The sequence below is a fragment of the Jaculus jaculus genome, chromosome 2 (genome assembly GCF_020740685.1).
Source record: "Jaculus jaculus isolate mJacJac1 chromosome 2, mJacJac1.mat.Y.cur, whole genome shotgun sequence".
NCBI classification, from domain to species: Eukaryota; Metazoa; Chordata; class Mammalia; order Rodentia; family Dipodidae; genus Jaculus; species Jaculus jaculus.
In genome coordinates, this window is record NC_059103.1 from 165,215,255 (window position 1) to 165,223,452 (window position 8,198).

Consider the following 8,198-nt stretch of genomic DNA (forward strand, 5'->3'; position numbering starts at 1 on the left):
ATTTCTTTTTCCTTAAAGGTGTTCCCTTTCCTAGAAAGTAGACAAAAAGACTTCAAAGAGCCTCTACACTTGGCATGGAACCTATACTCACAAGCTCATCCCCTGCCCCCTCCCTCCCATAGGAGGATTGAGTTCAAGGCCACCCTCAGACTACATAGTGAATTACAGATCAGCCTGGGCTAGTGTGAGACCTTACCTCGAGAAAAAAAATAACAAAAACAAAAAACAAAACCCTGAATGACATTTACCCTAACCAGACTGGGTTTTATCCCAGAGATGCACAGATGGTTAGACATATGCAGATCAGTAAATGTAGTATACCATCTAAATGGATCAAAGGACACTCACATGATCATCTCAATAGATTCAGAAAAGGCATTTAACAAAATCCAATATACCTTCATGGTAAAAATCCTAAAGAAACTGGGAGTAGAAGGAACATACCTCAACATAATACAAGTTATTTATAACAAACCTATAGCCAACATTACACTAAATGGAGAAAACCTTGGAGCATTTTCACTAAAATCAGGAACAAGAGACAAGAGTGTCCATTGTACCCACTTTCTTTCTTTTTTTTCTTTTCTTTTCTTTTTTTTTTTTTTTTTGAGGTAGGGTTTCACTGTAGCCCAGGCTGACCTGGAATTCACTATGTAGTCTCAGGGTGTCCTTGAACTCACAGAGATCCTCCTACCTCTGCCTCCCGAGTGCTGGGATTAAAGTCATGCACCACCAGGCCTGGACCCACTTTTATTTATATAGTATTAGAAGTCTTAACTATAGCAACAAGATAAAAGAAACAACAGGGATACAAATTGGAAATAAAGGTCAAATTATCATTATTTGCAGATGATATGATTCTATACATAAAGGACCCTAAAGACTCAACCAGCAACAGAGCTGATAAAAAACACTTTCAGCTAGTAGCAGGATACAAAATTAACTCACAGAAATCAGTAGACTTCCTATATATCAATAACAAATGTGCTGAGGATGAATTCAGGGAATCACTTCCATTCACAATTGCCATAAATGAAATAAAATAAAAATAAAGAGGCTGGGGTGGTGGAGCATACCTTTAATCCCAGCACTTGGGAGGCAGAGGTAAGAGAATCACCATGAGTTTGAGGCAACCCTGACACTACATAGTGAATTCCAGGTCAGCCTGAGCTAGAATGAGACCCTACCTCAAAAAACCAAACTAAATAAATAAATAAAAATAAAGTACTTTGGAATAAACCTAACCAAGAAAGTGAAGAATATCTACCATGAAAACTTTAAAATACTCAAGAGGGCTGGAGAGATGGCTTAGCAGTTCAGGCATTTGCCTGCAAAGCTAAAGGACCCAGGTGTGATTCCCCAGGACCCATGTTAGCCAGATGCACAAGGTGATGCATGTATCTGGAGTTTGTTTTCAGTTTCTGGAGGCCCTGGCACATCTCCCCTCCCCATCAAATAAATACATAAATAAAAATTATTGGGCGGCGGCGGGTGCTTCTGCGGTGGCCAGGATGCGACTATGGCTTCCAGTGGGGTGACGGTGAGCGCAGCGGGCCCAGCGGGCGAGGCCACCGAGGTCCCCGACAACGTGGGACTGGCTCCGCGGCGTCTACCGCTTTGCCACGGACAGGAACGACTTCCGCAGGAACTTGATCCTCAATTTGGGACTCTTTGCTGCGGGAGTTTTTTTTTTTTTTTTAATTTTTTTGTTATATTTATTTATTTATTTGAGAGCGACATTGAGAGAGAGAGAGAGAGAGCAAGAGAGTCCCCTTGTGCATCTGGCAAACGTGGGTCCTGGGGAATCAAGCCTCGAACCAGGGTCCTTAGGCTTCACAGACAAGCGCTTAACCGCTAAGCCATCTCTCCAGCCCTTTGCTGCGGGAGTTTGGTTGGCCAGGAACTTGAGTGACATTGACCTGATGGCGCCACAGCCAGGGGTGTAATTGAACAGATGATTCGTGTGCTGGACCCAGACTTTCCAAAAACTGGCTACAGTCTGTGACCACTACAGAATATGCGTAGATGGCTGCTGGAGTTTGGCGCAGGCTTGCTCCTCCTTCCTGGCCCCTGGCTGACATCCACCTGCTGGTCAGCTTCGGGGCTGCCTTTGTTCTGTGAAGTCCTGTACATAGTTGCCGAGTTTCTACAGGGGGCGATCTTTGCTCTTGTACTGATATAAAGGTGTTTTAACAGACCTTCGAAATAAAGACTGCACACAAGGACAAAAAAAAAAAAAATATGTAGGGCTGGAGGGATGGCTTAGCAGTTAAGGTTTTTGCTTGCAAAGCCAAAGGACCTTGGTTCAATTCCCTAGGACTCACATAAGGCAGATGCACAAGGAGGCGCATGCATCTGGAGTTTGTTTGCAGAGGCTGGAGGCCTTGGCATGCCCATTCTCTCACTATCTTTCTCTTTCTCTGTCAAATAAATAGATAAAAATAAAACATATAAAAAATAAATTATTTAAAATACCCAAGAAAGAAATTGTAGAAGACCCCGGGAAATGGAAATATATCCCATGTTCATGGAGCAGAAGAATCAATATTGTGAAAATATCTATCTTACAAAAACAATCTACAGATTTAATGTAATCCCATCAATTTTCCAAGAGCATTCTTCACCAAATTAGAAAAAAACAATCATAAAGTTCATTTGGATGCTCTGAACTGCCAAAGCAATTCTGAGCAACAGAACTAAGACTGGAGATATCGCTATACCTGACTTTAAGATATATTACAGAGCCACAGTAAGAAAAACAGCATGGTACTGGCACAAAAACAGACATGTAGATCAATGGAACAGAATAGAAGACCCAGATGTAAACTCAAGCAGCTACAGTCAACTGATTTTTGACAAAAATGCCAAAAATATTCACTGGAGAGAAGACAGCTTGTTTTTCTTTTTAAAATTAAATTTATTTATTTATTTATTCATTTATTTGAGAGAGTGAGAGAGAAAGAGGGAAAGAGAATGGGTGCACCAGGGCCTTCAGCCACTGCAAATGAACTCCAGATGCATGCACTACCTTGTGCATCTGACTTATGTGGGTCCTGGGGAATTGAACTTAGGTCCTTTGGCTTTGCACACAAATGCCTTAACTGTTAAGCTATCCCTCCAGCCGGAAGACAGCCTCTTTAACAAATCATGCTGGTAAAACAGGATATCTATATGTAGAAGAGTGAAAATAGATCGTTATCTCTCTCCATAGATAAGAATCAAGTCCAAATGGATAAAACCTTAATATCAGACCTGAAACTCTGAAACTGCTAGAATAAAAAGTAGTGGAAACATTTCAACATATTGGCATAGGCAACAATGTTTTGAATATAATCCCAGTTTCTCAGGAAGTAAAACCACTAATCAACCACTGGGACCTCATGAAATTATAAAGCTTTTGAACAGCAAAGGACACTGTGAATAGAGCAAAGAGGCAACCTACAGAATGGGAGAAAATCTCTGCAAGATATGCATTTGACAGAGAATTAATATTTAGGATATACAAAGAACTAAAAAAACTAAATAATAGGGCTTGAGGGATGGCTCAGCAGTTAAGGCACTTGCCTGCAGAGCCTAATGACCTGGGTTTGATTCCCTAGCACCCATGTAAAGCTGGATACACAAAGTGGTACATGCATCTGAAATTCATTTGTAGTGGCTAGAGGCCTTGGTGTACCCATTCTCTCTCTCTCTGCTTGCAAATAAGTAAATTTTTATTAACATTTTTCATGATTATAAAATATATCCCATGGTAATTCCCTCCCTCCCCACCCCCACACTTTCCCGTTTGAAATTCCATTCTCCATCATATTACCTCCCCATTACAATCATTGTAATTACATATATACAATATCAACCTATTAAGTATCCTCCTCCCTTCCTTTCTCCACCCTTTATGTCTCCTTTTCAACTTACTGGCCTCTGCTACTAAGTATTTTCATTCTCACGCAGAAGCCCAGTCATCTGTAGCTAGGATCCACATATGAGAGAGAACATGTGGCGCTTGGCTTTCTGGGCCTGGGTTACCTGACTTAGTATAATACTTTCCAGGTCCATCCATTTTTCTGCAAATTTCATAACTTCATTTTTCTTTACCGCTGAGTAGAACTCCATTGTATAAATGTACCACATCTTCATTATCCACTCATCTGTTGAGGGACATCTAGGCTGGTTCCATTTCCCAGCTATTATAAATTGAGCAGCAATAAACATGGTTGAGCATGTACTTCTAAGAAAATGAGATGAGTCCTTTGGATATATGCCTAGGAGCGCTATAGCTGGGTCATATGGTAAATCAATCTCTAGCTGTTTTAGGAACCTCCACACTGTTTTCCACAATGGCTGGACCAGATTGCATTCCCACCAGCAGTGAAGAAGGGTTCCTTTTTTTCCACATCCCCGCCAACATTTATGATCATTTGTTTTCATGATGGTGGCCAATCTGACAGGAGTGAGATGGAATCTCAATGTCGTTTTAATCTGCATTTCCCTGATGACTAGTGACGTAGAACATTTTTTTAGATGCTTATATGCCATTTGTATTTCTTCCTTTGAGAACTCTCTATTTAGCTCCATAGCCCATTTTTTGATTGGCTTGTTTGATTCCTTATTATTTAACTTTTTGAGTTCTTTGTATATCCTAGATATTAATCCTCTATCAGATATATGGCTGGCGAAGATTTTTTCCCATTCTGTAGGTTGCCTCTTTGCTTTTTTCACTGTGTCCTTTGCGGTGCAAAATCTTTGTAATTTCATTAGGTCCCAGTGGTTAATCTGTGGTTTTATTGCCTGAGCAATTGGGGTTGTATTCAGAAAGTCTTTGCCAAGACCAATATGTTGAAGGGTTTTCCCTACTTTTTCCTCTAGCAGTTTCAGTTTCCGGTCTGATGTTAAGATCTTTAATCCATTTGGACTTAATTCTTGTGCATGGCGAGAGAGAAGAATCTATTTTCATCCTTCTGCAGATATTTATCCAGTTTTCAAAACACCATTTGCTGAAGAGGCTGTCTCTTCTCCAATGAGTATTTTTGGCATTTTTATCGAATATCAGGTGGCTATAGCTACTTGGGCTTACATCTGGGTCCTCTATTCTGTTCCACTGATCTACATGTCTGTTTTTGTGCCAGTACCATGCTGTTTTTGTTACTATGGCTCTGTAGTATAGGTTAAAATCAGGTATGGTGATACCACCAGCCTCTTTTTTGTTGCTCAGTATTATTTTAGATATTCAAGGTTTTTTGTGATTCCAAATGAATTTTTGGATTGTTTTTTCTATTTCCATGAAGAAAGCCTTTGGAATTTTGATAGGGATTGCATTAAATGTGTAGATTGCTTTAGGTAAGATTGCCATTTTCACGATATTGATTCTTCCAATCCAGGAACAAGGGATGTTTCTCCACTTTCTAGTGTCTTCTGCAATTTCTCGCTTGAGTGTTTTAAAGTTCTCATTGTATAGATTCTTTACTTCCTTGGTTAGGTTTATTCCAAGGTATTTTATTTTTTTTGATGCAATTGTGAATGGGAGTGATTCTCTGATTTCATCCTCTGTGTGTTTGTTGTTAGCATATATGAAGGCTACTGATTTCTGTGTATTTATTTTGTATCCTGCTACATTGCTGTACGTTTTGATCAGCTCTAACAGCTTGCTAGTAGAGTCTCTAGGGTCCTTTATGTATAGAATCATGTCATCTGCAAATAATGATAACTTGATTTCTTCCTTTCCAATTTGTATCCCTTTTATGTGTGTCTCTTGCCTTATTGCTATGGCTAAGACTTCCAAAACTATATTAAATAGAAGTGGGGACAGTGGACACCCTTGTCTTGTTCCTGATTTTAGTGGAAAAGCTTCCAGTTTTTCCCCATTTAGTAATATGTTGGCTGTAGGCTTGTCATAAATAGCCTTTATTATATTGAGATATGTTCCTTCTATTCCCAGCCTCTGTAGGACTTTTATCATGAAGGGATGTTGGATTTTGTCAAATGCTTTCTCTGCATCTAATGAGATGATCATGTGATTTTTGTCCTTCAACCCGTTTATGTAATGTATTACATTTATAGATTTGCGTATGTTGAACCATCCCTGCATCTCTGGGATAAAGCCTACTTGGTCAGGGTGAATGATCTTTTTGATATACTCTTGTATTCTGTTTGCCAATATTTTGTTGAGAATTTTTGCATCTATGTTCATGAGGGAGATTGGTCTGTAATTTTCTTTTTTTGTTCTATCTTTGCCTGGTTTTGGTATCAGGGTGATGCTGGCCTCATAGAAGGAGTTTGGTAGAATTCCTTCTTTTTCTATTTCCTGGAAAAGCTTAAGAAGCAATGGTGTTAGCTCTTCCTTAAAAGTCTGGTAAAATTCAGCAGTGAATCCATCCGGGCCTGGGCTTTTTTTAGTTGGGAGATTATTGATAACTGTTCGGATCTCCATGTTTGTTATAGGTCTATTTAAGTGATTAATCTCATTTTGATTCAATTTAGGTAGGTCATATAGATCAAGGAAATCATCCATTTCTTTCAGATTTTCATACTTTGTGGAGTATATGCTTTTGTAGTATGTCCCTATGATTTTTTGAATTTCTCTGGAATCTGTTGTGATGTTGCCTTGTTCATCTCTGATTTTATTAATTTGTGTCTCTTCTCTTTCTTTTGGTCAGATTTGCTAAGGGTTTATCAATCTTGTTTATCCTTTCAAAGAACCAACTCTTTGTTTCATTAATTCTTTGGATTGTTCTTTTTGCTTCTATTTCATTAATTTCTGCCCTAATCTTTATTATTTCTTCCCGTCTACTAATTTTTGGTTTGCCTTGTTCTTCTTTTTCCAAGGCTTTAGGGCGAAGCATTAGGTCGTTTACTTGCGACCTTTCTAATTTCTTAATATAGGCACTTAAGGCTATAAATTTACCTCTTAGAACTGCCTTCATTGTGTCCCAGAGATTTTGGTATGTTGTGTTCTCATTATCATTTGACTCTATAAATTTTTTGATTTCCTTTTTGATTTCTTCATTGACCCACTCATCATTTAGTAGTGTATTGTTTAGTTTCCATGATTTTGTGTATGCTCTATAGCCTTTCTTGCTACTGATTTGTAGTTTAATTCCATTGTGGTCAGATAGAATGCAAGGAATTATTTCAATTTTCCTGAATTTGTTAAGATTTGCTTTATGTCCTAATATATGGTCTATTTTAGAGAATGTTCCATGTGCTGCTGAAAAGAATGTATATTCTGCAGCCTTTGAATGAAATGTCCTGTATATATCTGTTAGGTCCATTCCTTCTATGACCTCATTTAGTCCAGATGCCTCTCTGTTTATTCTTTCCCTGGATGACCTGTCAATTGAGGAGAGTGGGGTGTTAAAGTCACCCACCACCACTGTGTTTGGTGTTATCTGTGACCTTAGTTCTAATAGTGTTTGTTTGACGAATTTGGGAGCCCCCATGTTAGGTGCATATATGTTTAGGATTGTAATGTCCTCCTGTTGGAGTGTGCCCTTAATCAATATAAAGTGACCTTCCTTATCTTTCTTGACTAACGTCGGACTAAAGTCTACCCTGTCTGATATTAGGATAGCAACCCCTGCTTGTTTTCTAGGCCCATTTGCTTGAAACACCGTCTTCCAACCTTTCACCCTAAGATAATGTCTATCCTTTGTAGAAAGGTGAGTTTCTTGGAGACAACAAATTGTAGGATCCTGATTTTTAACCCAGTCTGCAAATCTATGTCTTTTCGTTGGGGCATTGAGACCGTTGATATTAAGAGATATTATTGAAAGGTGTGTATTTATGTTTGCCATTTTTGTGTGTGTGTGTGTGTGTGTGTTACTGGTTCTACCTGTGCTCTCTTCTGTTAACTGGTATTTGAGTATAGCTTGTTTTTTCTAGGTTCCTTATATGTGTGCTTTTCCTTTTGTTCAGCATGGAGGATTCTATCAAGTATTTTCTGTAGAGCTGGTTTTGTCTTCAAATACTCCTTTAACCTGCTTTTGTCATGGAATGTCTTTATTTCTCCATCTATTTGAATGGATAACTTTGCAGGATAAAGTAACCTTGGTTGACAGTTGTTATCTTTCAGAACTTGGAATATATCACTCCAAGCCCTCCTGGCTTTAAAAGTTTGTGTTGAATAATCTGCTGTAATCCTGATGGGCTTGCTTTTGTAGGTAACTTGATTTTTCTCTCTAACTGCTTTCAATAATTTTTCT

At 38.7% G+C, this 8,198-nt stretch overlaps 1 pseudogene; it reads left to right on the plus strand.

Annotated features, from left to right (window-relative positions):
* Nucleotides 1-1,519: 1,519 nt before the first annotated feature.
* Nucleotides 1,520-2,151, plus strand: LOC123458853 (annotated as a pseudogene).
* Nucleotides 2,152-8,198: the final 6,047 nt, after the last annotated feature.